Here is a 19,323-nt window from a genome sequence, read left to right on the forward strand (position 1 = left end):
AGCCAGAGTCACTGCAGAAATGAAGAGAGGTGGCAGAACATGCAGCCAGGGCATCCCTATGAGAGGCCAAGGGTGAGCATAAGGAATGGGCTCTGGCTGAAAGAGGTCTCATGGGCAACTGGATGAACTTATTTTTATAGATGTTTGACTTGTCCAGTGATCAGAAAAACAGATCTTTGTCCTTTTTTGTAGATACATAGTTACACTTTCTCCTCATAATTAGTGCAACCTAGAATACCTCAAATTTTTAGCCAGCCGTGACGTTCAAAAGAAGTAGCTCTAACAATACAAAAGCACAGGGACTAAGATACTAGTCCAGAACAGCAGTTCAGCATGTCCAGTCTTTCAGAAACAGGAATGACAATTATTACAGACTACCTAAATGGGACACTTAATTCCCCACCCACAGGCTCCAAAAGTTGAAATTTTATGACAAAGTTTTATGATGAAGTCATGCATGCATGACATGCATTCTTTCTGTGCACTAGCACAAAGATAAAAGTCTCCAAACATTGATGGTAGTATTTAAAGAGATAAAGACCTGTCTCTTTATATGAACTCTGTACTAGTAACCAAGATCTCTGCTGGAAAAGGTATGGAAGCTCAAGAGACACCAAAAAAAAGTGATTTTTATTCCAGAAAAGAATTTGGCCCTTTAATCTTAGTGTAGATTTATCAGAGGTGTGTGCATAACAGGAAAGCTATGTAATTTTACTGTTGCAAAATTTTTAGATACCTTGTTATCCATGAACGGTTGAGCAAGACTTTGGACTCTTTATATCTTGGATCAGTTCTAATAAAGAAAATGAAGAAGCACAGCTTTTTACACAGCACCTTCCCCAGCAGTTAAAAAATGCAGTTTATACAGCACCCATACAATCACGCCATTATCAAAAAAGCATGACTTTCATCCCTGAAACTCATGATGGTCATGAAGTCAAAGAAAGGCCCACAAAGACAGTTTCATTGTTTGAGAACTCATGCAAATGTTAAACATGAATGAAACTCAATTCGATTATCAAAAAATTGAACCTGTATGATGATCTCACAAGCTATGTTATTCAATTAAAACTTCTCATCTCTCCTACATATTTTTTTGTCTTTTGAAAGATACAGCTACCTTTACTTTCTCTTTTTATGTTTTAAACTTTGAAAACCTTTCACAGCAGAGGTTACATGAATCATCTAGCTTTCTTATTCCAAAATGTTTCACTGATCATTCATTATTAACTGAGTAAAATGAAGGTAGCTATGATAAATTTTGGTCTGTCTCAAAGTATTAGAAAGGATATGAAAACATCTTATTCATAGTGCTAACTTTTAGATGACATATGACAGTACAGGACCAGTTTTTTCACGGTCACATACAATGAGGCTCTTAACAACCCAATCACTTGGTATCACTTTTTTTCCCAATTCCTAGGCACTAACAGTTTCAACCTGCTCTGCCACTTAGCAGAAACACATTCAAACAATATAACCATGAAAGGACTGGATGTGGGTAACAGGAAGCCTATCAATATCAGAGATTAGGATCATAAAAATTGTCTAGTTCTTCTTGTAATTAATGTACATTCTCTTAACAGTTCTACATACATCTATGCCTTAATGTGAATGCTCTGTAGAGGAAATAAGAAGTTTTGTGGCTGCTCTTAGATCTGGAGTGATGTCTTTCAAAACATTTCAGTAACTGGTGCTCTTTTATTAAATATACTGCAATATAACTGTATACAAAACTTGAAATTCTCCTTTTCAAGTGGCTGAACACAGAAATGAAACACAACCTAGAGAGGAGCCATGTTAACTCAGAAAAAAAAATAAGGAAGTGGCTCATTTTAGTGAGTCAAGATCCTGGATACAACTTGCTGCTTGTCATTTGGCTATCTAGACAGATGGACTAGACTGAAGTCAGTGGGGCTGCTTGTGATGTACTGCACAACTGAACATATTTGGGAAAAGCTGTTATACTAATTTACTCATTTATATATGTCATTGTTTCTCTACAGCCACAACTCATCTTGGATTCTCCACAACCAGAGAGGGTCAGGCCTATATATAAGAGAAGCAGACAGAAGTTGTGCAAAGCTGGACATGGACTTAATAAGAGCTTGATTCTGTACCAATGAAATTAACAGGAGTTTGGCTCTTGTTTGCAATGGGAGGTGGATCAACATTTTGTGCCAGCTGTTCCCTGCTGGGTAGGGATAATCCCTTTGAAACAAAATATTTAACTTGTTCTCACTCTGTTGTTGTAAGAAGGCTTCACATGAAAATGCTTTCATGAGAATTAAAAGGTGCATCCCATTTTTTTTCCAAATACCACCCCCTACCTCATAGTATATAGTTGCTGATCAAAAAAAAAAAACCAAAACCCCAATCCCTCCACTTGCTATTAAACCACATGAGTTTACAAAAAGTGCCACGAAAATGAGTTACAGGATGGAACTGAGTCACCTGTCTGTTCTGCTGGCCATGACAGCACTTGCACTTCCCTCAGCCAGGAGATGCAGCAAGGAAACATGTTAATTCAAACAGCTGCAATTGAAGTGGGATCCCATGGGCAGAAGTAAAATAACTGAGGTCCCTGCAGGCAAATAGAAAATGATTAAAAAATCCAAATTTCCAACAGTCATGAAGGGAGTAATGAATAACAGTGTGGGGAAAGGATCAGAGAAATGGGAGCTGAGGAAGGACAGTATTAACAATAAAATCTTGTACATGTGTCCTCCAGTCTGAATCTGAGTACAGTATTTAGTCTCAGTTGCTGTTTCTGTGTTTTGTTTTCATGTTTTACAGCAACAATGAGGTTCTAAAACATTGCTGATGCCCAGGTTGCTCTACAGATCAGCAGCAACAATGGCTCCTTCTCGTCACTGCATGTGTTGGTCAAGTTCAAAAAGAATGTGAAAGTTGGGCCCATTTACACTGGCTCTCAGTTTGGTTCATTCCTTCTCACACCTCTGGCTGAGGTCCATTTGGCCGATGAACCTGGAACATAAAGTCTCCTAGGTATTATAAAACAATTATTTAATTTTAAAAGTCTCTTTCATTGCATCCTAATAGGATTTCCATAAAATACAGAATTCTCCACAATATCCAGGGAACTTTTGTTTACACCATAAACTATGATACTTTTTGAAGAGATCTGGAAGATTTACAGAGAGGAAACTTCCAGAGACAGAGTTGTCTGGCCTGGCATCCAGGGACTGAGCCTACTGTAGAGTTACATCCTCCAGAAGCAGGAAACGTATGGAATCATTTGAGCTTAAGAGACTGTGACATTTTTATAGAATGAAAGGAGTAACAGAGATACAGTGACAGAGCTGGGAGCTGCAGCTGGCTGGCTGTTCCATGGAGCATTCCCCTCATAGATTTTTATGACTCTCCTAGCCCTAATATTAAACACTTGACCTTTATATCAAATACTATTTTATATTACTAGGTTGGATGATTAGTTACTAAATATACCATCTATAGTAAATAGGAAATTGTGTAGTCTGATGCTTTTAGTCTTAGACCTTTCAGGTATTGGTCCTTTGGCATTTAACATTACAACATTGAGTGCTCTTATATTAACTTAAGTCCTTTGGTAAGCAAGAAGTGCACAGCACTTTCACATAGGGCAGAGGAGTTTCTGAGGTGGAATTACCAGAGTGGAGAATGCTGTAAACATTGTAAAGTCAGGGATAACTAGGAGCCAGCTGTTGCTGAACAATGCACCTTAATCTACAGCCTAGGAATAAGTGCATTTACTTTTTAAAATTCTGCAAACCAGAACTTTGCAAATGCCTCTTCCCTGTGCCTCTCTCCCTGGTGAACTATTCTATCCATCCCCTCCCTTATCACATGCAAAATAGTACTAATGTTAGAAGCAGAATTAATAATTGTCTTTTTTACCTCTCCCTCCCAGCACTTCATGCCCTGTTTTGGGAAACCTTGCTGCAAGCCACTCCCTCCCATAAATCCCACCTCAAATATTTGGATTTAAAGGTACATGGTTACATACAGCATGACCCTGAATTTGTGAATAATTGTAATAGCTTTGGAAGACAAAAAAAATATCAAAAGTCTTCCTGGAACTAAAAATGGTTTTAATAGGATTGGATCAAAATGCTAGTGCAGAAACATCTATCACCCTTAGAGGACAAGCTGCATGAAGAAGAAAAAATAGACTTATTAGTAAACACTATGGAGCTTATTTAGAAGAGCACCCCATGGAGACCATGTAACATATTTATAGTGTACAACTTCAGCCTGGACATAGATTTATGATTTGGCTAAGTAATTCCTCATTACCAGCAAATGACAGAATTGCTTTATTTTTCAGCAAAATGAGTCTAGTTCTGATCTCAGTCCTGAAATGTAAGACTGGTACAGCTCCAGTCATTTCTGAAGAATCATTGCTGCCTGATATCAAGGTTTCAGTTGGTCTACTGGATTTAATATGCCAGCTGCTCTAAATCCTAGAAAAGATTTCCTCTCTGTTAATACAGAATGGTACTTGTTAGCCAAGCAAAACCCAAGGACTCACCCATTTATGTGAGCAGAGGATGAGCAGACTAAACTGCAGGATTTGGCCTCAAATTTGCAGAGCTGTAATTATATTTTCTTTGATTACACACAAGTGTGATGGAGGCAGCCTATGCACAAACCAGATAACATGACCTTTCTGCAGTTTAACTTCTTGCTATTAAAACAGCCATGTTTGAGAACTACAAGAATTTGAAAAAATTAGGAAAAAACAGCCCTTCTAAAATCACAGAGTGTTTGAAAGGTTAATGAACAGTGAATCATAGCACCACCATGTTCCTTTAACTGCTGTCCACTTTGGTCTTTATTAATAACAGCAAAGTATTACTGAAGCTGAAGATACTCCACTGCAGTAACACATGGTTATTTAGCAAACAAACACATTCAAAATAAAGTGCTGGAAGCCTGCTGTGATCCAGCATCTGCCAAACTGAGTTTCTCCTGTCTTCTCTCTTTCCAGATGCCCTCTGTGTTGCTTACTTCACCTCTTGGCACACACCAGTGCAGTGACATGTGACAACATGAGGCTTAGGGCAGTTCCTAGTCATTGCTTCCAGAATGGGAATGAGCCAGGATTCCTTCACAGTCCTGAACAACACCAACCTGCAATGGTGGAGCTTCAGCAGCTGAGGATTTTCTCCCCAGGCGTCATACAGATATTTGCTGATCTCAGAAAGCCACAGAACAAGAAAGCCTGGTTACAGGCCCAGCAATCCCACCTGTTAGATGTTTCATTACAGAAGTGGGTATTCAAAGCCTTAAACATTCAGTCCTTCATTACAAGATATATCTCTGCAGCACAGGACAACACTGAGAGAGCTTTTCTGGCCTAATCAGAAGAATCAGCACATACCTGTTTATCTCAGTGCTTTGCTCCCAGCTCCTATATGAAACTCGTTAGACCCACCTGCCTTTATACTTCGAAGAAGTTTACACCTGCCCTAGTTGGAGATCTAAACTTCTGAAATCTATAGGCAAAGTGATGACTAATTCAAATGCCCTTTTATATATGGAATTTATTGTAAGTATAGTCAATCGTTGGCCATGTTGAGCTCCCACACTGCTAGGTGCAGAAATGGGCATGGAGCATGAAAAGAAGCAACAAAAAGAAGATGCAGTAGAAGAGTTTTGCTGCATATATGATATTAATTAGGGGTTTTTTTTGCTGCCACTCCAACCCTTTTGTCTATGCTACTGACACAAAGGAGATAAAAAAAGGGTTTGTTAGAACACAGCAGGTTCATTTCCACCATTTAAGAATTTGGCTTGAGGAATAAAATCATTGTTTACACCACAGCTGGCCTTGGTTCATTGGTTTTGTTACATTACCTAATCTCTTTACTAAAGAAAAGGCATTCTAATTCTATATAATTGCAGTATTGCCTTGACTCTCAAAGTCCATGGGGCTCTTCCAGGACTACATGAGTGCAGAGCAGAACAAGAATATAAGAACCCATTATGATGTTGGTACTTAAAACAGAGAACTGTATTTGTGGAAGACCTCTGTAATTTTCTGGACTGTTAAAAAAAAATAGAGCAGTATATGCATAAACCAGTTTCAAATGCATGATAACATTTGCCACCCTCTTCACTTATACACTAAATCAGCAATTTTCTAGTCTATGTGGTTTATCAGAGGACTTCAGTAGCAGCATTTTACTGCATAAATTCCATTAGCTGTATCCATGAACAGCCACTTCTAAAATGGTGTCACAATGATGAGTTTTTCCCAAACAGGTTCAAGTGAAATAATGGAATTTGAACACAAAAGTCCATAGCAGGAAGTTGGTAGCAAAGCTGCAAAGAGTATGGCGAGATACCTGGCACCAAGATGCAGCAGGCCAGACCACAACTCCCTCAGCTCAAATCCATCCAAATTACTTAGCTGTCAATCATAAAGTAGGACAGAAAATTCTTGTCAGCAGCTAGTGGACATTAGCCAGTTATCTGTAACAAATTATGTGATTAATTCTCAGAACTGAAATTAGGAAACAACTAAATTTCACTGAATCTGTTTGTTGTCTCATGTATGCCAAAGCATGCCATGCCTACTCTCCCTCTCCTATCTGAAGGATTGTGTTTCTCAGTGAACCTAACAACATCTGGTGGCATCTTTGATGCAAAATCTCTCTCTTGAGAGTGAGGACACTATTCCACATAATAAGAAATCAAAATTCAGGTTCCACCTCCATAAGACCATTTCCCAGTTACACCATTTTGTTCTCATCCTGCATGGCTTTCAAGCACAACTTACCAATTGTGATATATCTTATAACCTCCCATAGTCAATCAGACTTGTGGATGTTTGCCCTATTCTGTATTACACAAAGACATTAAATATTTTAGTTGGTATGGAACAAACACACACAGATATCTGATACAAATTGTTATGACCCTTGGCCATGTTTTAGCTATGGGCTTGTTTTGCTGTGGCTCACCATTTTTTCCATTAGCAGAAAGGATAACACAGGCTACATTTGCTGAGAAGCTGTTTTCTTATAAATCAGGCCAAAACACAGCTTAGTTTCTTCATCTAGGATCTTCAGGTCTGCACTGCAATCAGACATGTCCCAGGTACCATCTGCCTGTCTGTGCAAATATCAGCACAGTTACACCACTGCAGCCAGGATGTCTTGAGAAAACAGTCACTCATGCTGAGAAAGTCTCATATCCTCGGTCACAAAGTTCTAACAATAATTACAACAGTTCCATAGCTCAAAAAATGAGAACATGCCTATATAAGGACAAAAATTTGACACATGGGAAGTGTAAGGTGTTATAAATACAGATGCTGGTATTAACACAATGTGTTATACTCTAAAAAGCAAAGCATAGCAAATATGTCCTTTCAAAATGCAAAAGCAAAAGCTTTGCCTTTACCCACTGATGTTTCTAAGCTATTTATGCTCAGTCCAGCTCCTGTCAGCTTATCACAAATTGCATGTTTTCATTGCAATCTACTGCACAGCATCACTCCAGCTCAGCTGGCATCTCTTAGAAGAAAACAAGATGGATTTCACTCCTTTGCTTCACATCTACCCTAAATCAATTCCTGTATGTAGAACTCCCTTTCTCTCTGTAACTGTGGGATGGTGGTGGGCCAGCTTCAACACCTCACTCATCTATCTCCTTCTCTGCTCAGGCACCTGTTAGCCTCCATGGTTTTGGTGCAAAATGCACCATTTTTCAGGCCTGAACATTTCACTGGAATGGTTTATGTCTTATTCACCAAATATCACAGCAGAGGAGGGTGAAAAGTCAGATGGCCTTACTAATAAGGCTTTATTTTGAAAAGTCTTCCAGTGGAGCATGTGGGGCCTCTAGGATACCCTTCCTGTGGTTATGTTGAAATGGTTGAGGAAGCTGAGATAACTAGATTTTGGAGTATTTATTTTATTTCTATTATCATAGCTGAGGCATGTGACAAGCATATATATATATATATAGTCATTTCAGTGTAGTTTTGTCATCACTGATGACAGAGAATGTGACACATGAATAATACACAGGTATGTTTTTTAAATAAGAAGCAAAGATCTTTCAAGACTGACTACCATTGCTACTAGCAAATCTGTATACCAACCAAAGATGGATACCAATGATACACTCCAGACAAAATGGCTGGGCATTTACGTTAATCTTGTTTGGCACAGTGCAGGTTGGAACTCCAGATGGATGTAAGCCCGGGGGGAAAGACACATCTGCCTACAGTAACTGCTAATACTGATGTGAGATTTTATATCTTCTTCTCCCATTTTATCACTGGGATCTAACTTCCCTTTTTCACACAAGGGTCGCATCACTTCACCTGTTACTTTTATTGGCTGATTAAACCAACTAAGAAATTGCCTGTTCATCTTGTGATCTATTAAGGCAGGTCTCATTGAGAGACCTCTGCAGACAATCAGCTGTGCTGAATATTCTAATTTTCTAGCTCTTGAGACTCAAATTCCTAAACTACAAAAAAGTTTATTCTTCCACTTAATAGTCAGACTGTAGGTTCAGATTGGTGACATTAGCAATTTTACAGCAAAGGTAGGAAGTTTCTGTCATGGTATGGTTACATTACTTCATCAGACTCACATGCATATACATACATACTGTAATAAATTATTTTAACTTAATATTGCTAATTCTTCCTGTGCTTTGCCACTGCATCTGAGTCAGACCAAAGTCCAGACATTATGTCTACTTCCTGTTGCTGTTTCACATTGCTTTTGTGGCAAAATTGTTGACAGGAGAGAAGAAAGTCTTTGAAGTGTTCTGACAGTTTCTGTCAAGAAGATCCCAAAAGCATGGATAAATGTTTTTTTCTCTCCCAGAACTCGCAGTTTAAAGTACCAGAGGGTTCACTGCTGTTACTTTTCTTATTCAAAACCCATATGAAACCACTTGAGGATATTGTGAAATGGCATAGGCTACAATGTCATCAATATCCTGATGACACCAAGCTCTACGTCTCCTTTTCATTGAAGCCATATGTTACAGCTTCCTTGTGTCTGGCAGAGATAAGACAAGGATGAAAGCCAGTTGGCTGAAGCTTTCTCTAGATAAGATGAAGGTAGTATATGGATTTGGCAAGGGAAAAGTGTTTTGTGTTGACAAAAAATCTTCTGCCAAAGTTGAGGGTGATTCCCATTGTCAAAATGCACAAGGGACTCACTGCTTCCTACCTCATCCCGAAGTCCCAGTGGCAAAAGTGACCTGAATCTATGTATTTCTTGCTAGATTTTACTCACTAGGTGCTCAATGGCTTTCAGTTGATCAGTCTGTGTTGGCCAGGCACACAATGTCAGTAAAGGCTCTGTTACACCTTTGTCATTACTTTCAGATACTGTCTAGCCTGTTCATAAAGATGTCCAGTGACAGAGACCCTGTGGATTTGTGATCTACTGCTGTAAGCCATACTGGAATACCATATATTTACTAATGATTAACTGACATCTTTTTTACCATAACTGAAGCCTGTTGGTACTTACTTTCCTCAGGAATATATGAAAGGATTTCCTTGATATCTTTTTCTTTAGAGCAGTGTTTCTCATATAGTTGAAAAGCCACATTATCTTTTTTAAGACCCTTGCTTAGGTTAGACAATCCCAGATCATTCAATAATACTCTAGCACTGTCACTTATCTGGCTGGCATGGAACATTTCCCTGTCAGTTCTGCAATACAGCCTTTCCATGAGCCCAGCTAGAAGCCACAAACTGGATAGACAGGCACATGTACCTATCAGCCACCACAGGATCAACCTTGGTCATATTTGGGGGTGAGGGACATGGGTTCATCCCTTCCAGAACACGCTTCATCCTTGGCATATCTCTCTTGTCTTTTATTTCCACAGTGCTCCACTGCCACTATGGGACTACTCTGGAAGCACAGAAGGAGTCTTCTCAGAAGCTTTGACAACTATAGAATGAGGCTACTCACTCTATTGCAAGGCAGAGAAAAATGAATTAAAAAGGACAAATAACATGTGTTCTCCATACTGTACATGACCTGCCAAATGCATGCTGGCCTGATTACCTTGATGCCTGGCTTTCTTCAAGACAACTGGATTAGGGACAAACTCTCTGGTTTGGGCAAAGTAGCTCTGTAGGCCGAGTACTGCACCTCTTGGTAAGGCTCACCACTATGTCCAATAAAAACAGGTGACTAGAAGAGTCTGAAATTTTTAGCAAATAAGTAGAAGGAAGAATATATTAAATTAAATTTATAGAAGAACAAGGAGGATGACCAAACAAGAGCCATGCTGGTCATTTCTTAATTACTCTATCTGCTAAAGAAAAAGGTAATATTTAAGTAAATTACATAGACTCCATGTAGCACAAAGAAGTTACTGTTCTTCCTCCCACTCCCTTAATGAAATTTATGATTCTGCAATTTATTAAATCCTTCTCTCACATGTGGAAATATAAAAAAAAAAAAATCTTCAAGATACCCCCAGAGGAGCACAAGAGGCAGCCAGCTGATGTAAACAGCATGTCAGGGTTTTATGCAGGAACTACGAGTACTAAAAAGGAGAACCACATACTTTAGAAAAATTCTTGATAGTGTTGATGTTCAGGTTAGGCTGTCCAAAGCAAGAACTAATGTGTTCTCAAATCATTACTGTGGATTTTTGGTGACTGTAGTACAATTCATGAAGCAGTTACCCAGATCCATCATGTGAACTCCCAAGATTTCATGTCTTTCTGACTAGATTTTAAGGAGAATATTGTGGGGCCCTCATGTTTCATGCCCTGAAATTACAAACTGTGTGGTGACCATCATAGTATTTAACATATAAATTAATTTAGTATAAAAAACAGCTCTAAAGAACTGCAAGCTTTGTTAGCTGCACATCAGTGTCTTTTTCAGTGTTTTAAGGAAAAAAGCATGTAAACACAAAGACCCTGAGATTTCCACAGAAACCTCTGGTTAAAAAGAAATGACAACAGACTTGCATTCAAGGGGAAAGGACAGTATGGGTAAGTGTAAAGAACAGCTGGGGTATATGTAATGTTACAGTTATTTTTCTGTGCTTCCTCTAGGATGAACCAAAGACCTTGTTTTGCTGGATGCTGAGAGCCTTAAAGTCCCATTACACCTCTCAGGAAAGAGAACCTTAATAGTTTTATTGGGACCCATATCTGCACATAGAACATGGCCTTGGAAGATGAAAAGATTTTTCTTTTCTGCTTCTATTTTTTGCCTGTTGGTTGACATGTTCCTATATGGACCCACAGTCCCCAGATATCTGTTCCCTAATCAGGGACATCAAATAACATTCTCAGAGGGAAAACTCTGGAACACCTATGAAAGTCAGAAGTGTGAGGAATATATCTCAGATGATGCAGATGCAGTCACTGCTGTATGATCAGATAAGCAACATTGCAAGTTCATTTTTGTATGCTAAATAAAATAAAAAAGTCAATATTTACACATAACCTTCAAGGCTCTTACATTTCCAGCTCTTTAGTATTCAGTACAGACCACATTTTCTTTAGTCCGTTACCAACAGCTTGGAAATTTAGTTAGAGGATGCAATCCAAATGTTCTTCCAAATGTTGTTTCCAAATGGTCATCTAGAAAAAAGCTGTTTAAAAGGATGAAACCTTTATGTGAAGATGTAAGAGCCCATGCACAGAGCAATATAAACAGCAAGAAAATCATCTGAAGATTAAAACCACTAATGATAAAGATATTACTGTTAGGCATAGTTTAATTTGTTGGTAATTAAATCACCAGAGGCTTTTTACAGCCTTCTTGGAACCTGACTATTGTGTAGTGCACATTCAACCTCTAAGTGTACAGTGACACAAACAAATAAAAGTGATCATAACAGTTGAAATGTAGTTAGAGACACAATTGAGAACATCTGTATTGTAAGCAGAAATAAATTAGAAATACTGAAGTGTTTTCTAGCTGTGAAACTGAGGGATAAAAAAATAACCTACAGCACCTGGATTAAGCAGTTGTAAATAATGTATAAAGGAAAAATCTCATTACCCCCTGTGTAAACTCCCCCCCAATGAAATATATTTTATGAATGTTGCATCACAGTAATAAATGCAGCATTTGTTTTCCCCATAAACTTTCCATTTCATGACTATAAGATAGTTTGGATTTGGAAATAATGGCCAGTGAATGTACTGTTTGCAGGATTAGTTTCCCTCAACAAGCAGCTTTGAACTGACCTTCAGTTTTTTTGGGCTAAAGAGCAGGGACTTACACAGGTTTAGCAGAACTCATCCTTGTACCTACAAAGCTGTGTCTGTGTTCTCAGTTGCAACAGAACTATACTATACAAACAAATCCAAAAGGACCACTAGAGAGTATTTAGACTCTGAGCCTTCAGTGTTGTAATTGCCTGATATCATGAAAGATTTGATGAGATTGTATTAGGTAATGACTAGATACAAATGTAAAGAGTTTTCCCTATCTAAAAAAAGAGGTCTGATAGGAGAGTGCTGCATGCTGCAGGATACAGAGCTTCTACTTACAGTAACAGGAGCAAGTGCCATAGAAAAACTGTAATGCTTTTGAGTCTCCAGTTTTCCTTTACAAATATTCGCAGTTTTGTGTAAAAATGCCAGGAATGATTCCTCGCTTGTGTCAGCTTTGCACTATCAGCTTTGCTGAAGTACTCAACAGATTTATTCTAGATTTAGCCAGGGTATTACTGTCAAGTTGAACCATTAGCTTTCTCTTGAAGATATCTTGATTCACCACATATGAAAAGGGGTCAGCTTCCTGATGATCCAGGGCACCAATCACTGATCCCCTTAGGAGAGTCCCCTGAATCATCTGTACATCTGATACACACCAAGCCACAGCCTGGTGAAGCAGGTGAGAATGAGGATGAGATGCCATAAAGGAAGTCAGCATCTAGAGTCAAACTGAAACCTAACAGTTTACAGATTAAAAGGATAAGAACTTCCCACTGGCTGAGAGAAATAAAATGTTACAAACACAAAAACATAATAAAGTTAAGCTTGAGTCTGGAGTGCATTCCCTTAATGACTGAGCTCAACAAGGAAAGGAAAGGGAAAGCAAAGTTCCTCTTAAACCAGCTTAAAAATGCCACAGCTAAAGAAAAAAAATATAGGAACATCAATTTAAAAAAAATAACAAAACAAACCCCCTCTACTAAAATGTAAAGGTCAGGAAAGATTTGGGTGTTTTAAAATGCTGTCTTGAAGAAATTTCATAAAGGTTAAGATGTCATGTAGTTTCAGAGTTATGGGCACTGGAGGGGGGTCCTTGAGTGCCAGCTACTCCTCGGGCCACTCACTGACTGTGAGCTGCAATGACAGTGGACAGCGGGAGGCTGGCGGATCAGAAGCTATCACTGTGCCACTGGGGAGAACCCATCTCCTGCTCCCCAAAGAATGAAGAGCTTTGTGAATATTTCAGCATCTGAGATTCAGGCAGTAGATAACATAGAAAAATATGCCTTAAATATAAGGATCTAATTTAAATTGTCAAGAACAAACATATTCAGCATTCAGGCTCTTCATCTCAGTTCACTGTGCCTGGGAGGAGCAGGAGGCACAGTAGGCATGTTAGGAAGGGCCCAAGGAGCTCCTGGTGGCAGCCTACCCTGCACAGTTCAGTGACTCCAAACAACATGTGGATTCCTTGTGCCTCAAAATCCCTGAGGGCATACAGGCAGGACAGAACAGGAGCTATACTGCCTATTTTTCCAGGTGTTACAGATGAGAGCAGGAGAACCAATATGACTGGGGAAGAGTTTGGAGGGCAAGTTTTCCTTCTCCTGCACTCTGCCATGCCCATTTGGCAGTTAGGCCAGATCCCTCCTCCTGCAGGCTCCTGTGCCCTGGTTCCATTTAGTACTGACCTGGCCCATATTGTTCTCCAGGTCCCTCTCTCTCCTCTGGTCTTCAATTCTCTCCTTAAGCATTGCTGTTTGTATGGACTAAAACTACTGAAAAAAACCCAGTTTTTGTGGCTTGATTTTTTTCCCCTGACTCTCATCTTAGAGATTTTCAAACTTGAGTCTGCATCAATGGAGACTTTTTTCTGCTTCAAATATATTCCCTGCCTCGCCTCCCCACCTCAGGTTCCCTCTGATAGGCCATTTTACCTTGCTTTCTGCTTTTGGCATGCTAGCTACCCTAGTGATTTTGCATATTCTTTGATGGCAACTTGGGGAGGAAAAAGTCTGGGATTGCTACCCAAAGTCCTACATGGGAACTGTGGATGTAGGGAAAACAGATCATCCACCCCTATCTCTTGACAAATGAAACCTATTTCAAAATGAAGTGAATTTCACTCACAGACAAAAGGTGAACTACTATGTAAAGGTGAACTATTTGCTCTTAATGACCAAACAATTGCTACACAGAAGCTGTAAAATAACAGAGAGAAGAAAATCTTAGGAAACCTATACCTGTTCTGGACAAATATTACATGGAGGGTAAGATTCTGCAAATGTCAATTATTTAATGAACAGAAATAAAAGAATGTTGTCATCAAAATATCATCAAGACCCTTTTTCATCACATATGGTTGGTACTGTTCCATCTGAAGGTGTAATGAATAAAATTATCTTAAGTTATTTTAGAGCTTAACCTCTTTTGCCTGCTTCTGCTTTTGCTCCATTTTGTCCTTTTCTACGTCCATCTGCTGCACACTGCAAGCTCCCTGTGACAGCTACCATGAGGCCTGATTTCCAGCCCTCTCTCTCGCAGCTTTGCACTGCTCAAGAGAGCAGAAGGAAAACCAGATCTATTTCCCTGAGAACTCCTTGTATTGTGAGGCCTTGCTCAAAAATCTCTTGCCCTGCAAAGGGAATCTAGTAAGGACAGGACAAGACACAGCTTCACAAACCTGGATTGCCAGCCCAAGAATGGGGAGAAAAGTAGCTTAGTTTAGTTTTCCCAGCCCTTACTCAGCCAGATACTACATGTAGCAGGGTATGGCTACAGGTATGTGCAGCAGAGTGCACTCCGGGTCTCACTGCTTGCCTTTTCACTCTTTGAAGAATGTCATGCAAAATTACAGTGATGTATAAATAGTTACTATAATAAATAATAATAATGGCAGCAAAACTTCCCCCAGTGTCGTGTTTCTCTTTCCTTGGTTTACATAACTGTCTTGTTTCTCAGAAACATCTTCCAAAAGTTGCTATTTTTTTCTGCCAGACTATTACATACATACATTTCTTTCTCTGAAAAGCTGAAATATTCTGCTTTAGGTAGCAAAACAGGATGTTAGCCCAGTAAGTTTAGATACAGCAGAATAATAATTATTCTTCATAGAAAATAAATACATCTTTATAATTCGTGGAGAAAACTGAAAAACCGCAAAACTTCTCTCAGCAAACAAAGCAGACATTTCCTTCTGTCCACTGTGTATGTCTGAGTGGACAAAGACAAAATCCAAACTTAGGTGCATAGGCAAAGCAGCTCCCAGCATCACCTCTCCTTGTCCTCACCCTCTAAGCACACACTGTGCATCCTCAGAGCCTCCTTGTTGCTGGCTCACATAAGTCTAGTTTTATTTATAGTTTCCCTCACTACAGAAAATGTATTTGAACACATTTGTCTTTCCCCCCTCTGTCAGAGACACAGATGTGTATGTATACATATGCATGCACATGCAAAACATTCACACCTACCATACTCTTGAGTTTAGCATCAAAATTATGTTGAAACTCATTATTAGGGCATATTTTTCTATCTGAAACTGGCTAGATTCTCCCCTAACAGCTGCACTCTAGATTTTAATTAAATAATACCAGTTGTGCCTTATTTAACTAAGCCAGCACATCTTCCTTATGTTTGGGAATACTAATTTTTTAATTTTAGGGTTTTTTTCTAATGATTAGGTTTGTATTTTGATCTGTAGCACTCTATAGCTAAGAAAACCTTCAAATCAGTGTAACATTATATAGGCATGGAAGGGGCATTTTTTAGCTAAGGAAAATATTGGCCACATTTTTAGCAGGCTTAATTTAAGCCAACAAATTTGTCCTTGAAAAGCAAATATGAATGTAGTCAAACCCCTTGTTCTCTGATTTGCTGCTGCAAACCTACAGACAACAAGCTGAAGACTATCTTCCTAGGCATGTTCCCCTTAGACCATAAAAAACTATTCATCTTTGGAGTCATCATCTCTGTTGCTCATGCTATTTAAGCAAAAAGGGGTTTTAAGTAAATTGAGTATCTGCAGTGTTTGAATATACTGATGAAATAAATAAAAATTGTAATGGATCCCTGATCCATTCAGAAGGTCAGCATCTGCAAAACACCCTACAAAGGAACCAAAATAAAGGAGTATTATCAGCTTTGATATCGATGTGGAACTTCTTGTACAAGTGAAAGATGAAGGGAGGCTGAACAACTCCTTCCTTCTGGTAAATATTGTAATAGATTTTACTTCATGATTTTTACCTGGGAAACACAGCTCTTGATACATTTGCCCCACAGAAACTACTGGTTACCAATGCAAAAGCGCACAGAGAATAGGAGCAGAAAATTGTTCTTTTAAAGAGTAAGAACTCCTCTCAGCTTTAAAGCAGTGAAGATCTTGCTCCTGCAAACAGAGTCACAGAGTGACTACTGGCACAGAAGAGCTTTGGAACCTGGCCCTGTGAGCTGCACCTCTCCTGTATCACTGCCAACCAAGCTCCATCACCAATTACATCAAGTCGGTTGAGATCTACATGATGAGCAGGAAATAGTACCTGTAAAATCAGCTTAAGGGGGAACACATCTTGAATGCTATGCAAGCAGGTGGGACTAGCCTGACTATGTACTGGTGTGATTTATAACAAGAAAAGCAGGGTGCACTTTCTGTGGAACTTTATTACTGCCTTGTCCTTGGAGGCAGTAAATGGCTTCTCTTCCATAATTGTCATATACACCACTATAGGAATAAACAGAGCATGCAGGGTGTGCTACCCAGAAACTGCAGGGTGGAAACAGCCCCCTGCTTGGGCTGGGGGAGGCAGTAGAGAATGGGAGTTTTTACATAAAAACAGGTACCTGCAAGATCAGCCATAAGTCTGTAACTTTAAGACAAATAAATATATTTGCATCTACAGGGAAGAAGTCTGCCATATCTGAAAAAGCTGCAAAGATTTTCTCAGCCATCACACAATTTGTCTCCATGATACTTTGCTTCCAGTGTCATGTACATTACATCCTATCTGTCATCAGAGTCAATCTCAACAGCTGCTTGACATGGCTCTAATCAAGACAGATACAAACCCCAGTAACAAAGGTATTGTTGCCCCCAAAGCAAAGTTGACACAATTGGCTGGTATGTTTATTTAAATAGCTCATATCTATCCTGTTAGCACATTCCAAATCAAAGTCCACATTGTTTATTTTAAAGTGAATTTTAGTCTCCTGCTCTCCTTTGTTTATGAATGTCTGTGTTTCTGACAGCTGATAAAGGGTATGCTGAAGATTTACAGTATCTAGAGCTGGTTGTGTGGTGCAATGAGACTTACCCCACCTAAGTTTTCTCTATGTGCCTCAGCCACAGAGAAAACTCCCCAGAGAGTTTCAGCCTCCTTTCGGTGAGGATGGCTTGCCTTGCCCTATATTGTTTTTCCTTTTGCTGTGGGGAAATTGTATGTCAAAGCCAAGCAAAAGCAACTCTGGGACAGCTTGAAGTCCTCCCTCAGGTGGGATCTATGGGAGCAGAAGTGGTACTGGCTGCAGTGCGCCTCCTGCCCAGTCCAACAGTGCAGTTTCTATGCCCATTAACTCTGACACCAGGAAAAATAGTCACATGGCTTTAAGTAGGAGTAAAATTTTATGTTCCATTTAGACTCTGTTTATTTATACCTGAGTGATTCCACTGCCTTGTTACTGCTGTAACTCTGGAGAGTCAGTCTAGAGACTCACGTTTTTGCAAGTCCAAATTCTATCTCCTTTGGCAGGATGTTGTCTGTACCTCAACTGGAAAGGAGCAAGGACAGATGGAAAAGAGCCCATGAACTGAAATACCCAGAATCTTTGGCTCCAGGTCAAAAATGTATCACTTTTGGCCATCTTTGGTCAATTTGCTTCACACTTTCCCAGTAGTGGCATGGCATGGGGATCTATGTTGTTGAAGAACTTCATATTTTTCCTTTATCATTAGAAACTTGGTGTTCAAACCTCTTGTGAAATGGCCAGGGCAGCATCATATTCTCTTTCAACTGCACACATGCCAAGAAGGAACACTACACATTTGCAATGCTTATACATTTTATCACCTTTAGTTTACAGAAATCACATCACCTTTTAGTTTACAGAAATCCTCACCAACACTATCAAAGCCAGGATGGAGAAATAAATAATTGAGCTATCTGCAAGTGAGGACTGCACAGAAGTGTCCTGGCATAATTCTTGACTACTCCCAACTATCCAGGGTTAAAGTATGCTTGGGCATGTGTCATGTCCTCTAGTAACTTCCAGCTCATGCTTGGTAAATAAGATTCAGGTTATTTGGTTCTTTGTCTTTACACTGCAAAATGATCATTTATAGATTTAAAAAAATGGTATAGTTAGATAAGTAGACGCCTGTTAGCCATATGACCTGACAAAAGGTAAGGAAAAAATAGAAAGACATACATTTAAAAAAGCCCTAAACAGAATAAAAGAAACATGCCAAGAGAAAATATGACACACATACTTTATACATGTTTAATTTCTGTTGTTTTGGTTGGAAAACAGCTGCAGGTGTCCTCTAATTATATCACCATTTTCACAAATATCAACTGTCATATTTAATTTGTTACATTTACCATCCAGCCTCCTCAAACGGCGCACTTCTTTCATTACACATTTAGTGCCAGAGTTTCTAACATTCAAGCTAACTTTCAAGCAAGTCAATTAATGCATTATTTACAAGTGAAATGTTATTAAAAACAGATTCTTAATTTACTAATGATTTAGTAGACCCCAGGCAGTATTCCAATTTGTTTTTATTGAAATTGGAAGAACATTTAGAACAAAGGGAAAAGTAATGTCAAGGATATTTTGGCCTATTTGTCTGTGCTGTACTTTCTGTGGTATTATGTCTACCCCTACATCTTCCCTCCCTCTTTTTTATATTGTATTTTTAATACATAACCTAACCAGTTGCAGCATGATTGAGGGGAAAGGTCTATGAAAAATGAAAAACAGCACAAACACTATTGTGAGTTTTGTTTTTAAAAAGCACCAGGCAGTCTGGAATGACTCAATACACATGTTCACCATACAATACAGCATATTTTGATTTACAGCACTGTTCTAGCAGCACAGCAGGTTAAGAAGGTTAGAAGTCAAGGGAAATTAAATGTTATTAG

At 39.0% G+C, this 19,323-nt stretch overlaps 1 protein-coding gene across 29 annotated transcripts in view; it reads right to left on the bottom strand.

Moving 5' to 3' along the window:
- LOC110468626 (uncharacterized) overlaps nucleotides 1-19,323 on the bottom strand; it is a 511,599-nt gene that overhangs the window by 48,195 nt on the left and 444,081 nt on the right. For 2 of the 29 annotated variants that reach the window (XM_085585866.1, XM_085585836.1), the window contains 2 exons: nucleotides 2,455-2,584; nucleotides 737-793 (listed from right to left, as the gene is read on the bottom strand). The exons of the other annotated variants lie outside the window; for them this stretch is intronic. The gene's annotated coding sequence lies outside the window, so the exon portion shown is untranslated. The remainder of the gene's footprint in view (nucleotides 1-736; nucleotides 794-2,454; nucleotides 2,585-19,323) is intronic. 29 annotated transcript variants of the gene reach the window in all.

The sequence above is a fragment of the Lonchura striata genome, chromosome 8 (assembly GCF_050655825.1).
Source record: "Lonchura striata isolate lonStrDom1 chromosome 8, ASM5065582v1, whole genome shotgun sequence".
In the NCBI taxonomy this organism is placed as follows: domain Eukaryota; kingdom Metazoa; phylum Chordata; class Aves; order Passeriformes; family Estrildidae; genus Lonchura; species Lonchura striata.